Here is a 450-nt window from a genome sequence, read left to right as displayed (position 1 = left end):
AAGTTTCATTAGGTCCCATTTGTTTATTTTTGTTTTTATTTCCATTACTCTAGGAGGTGGATCAAAAAAGATCTTTCTGTGATTTATGTCAAAGAGTGTTCTTCCTATGTTTTCCTCTAAGCATTTAGTAGTGTCCAGTCTTACATTTAGGTCTCTAATCCATTCTGATTTTATTTTTGTGTGTGGTGTTAGGGAGTGTTCTAATTTCATCCTTTTACATGTAGCTGTCCAGTTTTCCCAGCACCACTTACTGGGAAAGGCTGTCTTTTCTCCATTGTATATCCTTGCCTCCTTTGTCATAGATTAGTTGACCATAGGTGCCTGGGTTTATCTCTGGGCTTTCAGTCTTGTTCCATTGATCTATATTTATGTTTTTGTGCCAGTACCATATTGTTTTGATTACTGTAGCTTTGTAGTATAGTCTGAAGTCAGGGAGTCTGATTCCTCCAG

The 450-nt window shown here is 37.1% G+C and overlaps 1 long non-coding RNA gene across 1 annotated transcript in view; it reads left to right on the top strand.

Moving 5' to 3' along the window:
- Nucleotides 1-450, top strand: part of LOC102975605 (uncharacterized) — a 121,672-nt gene that overhangs the window by 22,908 nt on the left and 98,314 nt on the right. The window lies entirely within an intron of this gene.

The sequence above is a fragment of the Physeter macrocephalus genome, chromosome 7 (genome assembly GCF_002837175.3).
Source record: "Physeter macrocephalus isolate SW-GA chromosome 7, ASM283717v5, whole genome shotgun sequence".
Lineage (NCBI taxonomy): Eukaryota > Metazoa > Chordata > Mammalia > Artiodactyla > Physeteridae > Physeter > Physeter macrocephalus.
This window is presented reverse-complemented; position numbering and strand designations above follow the sequence as displayed.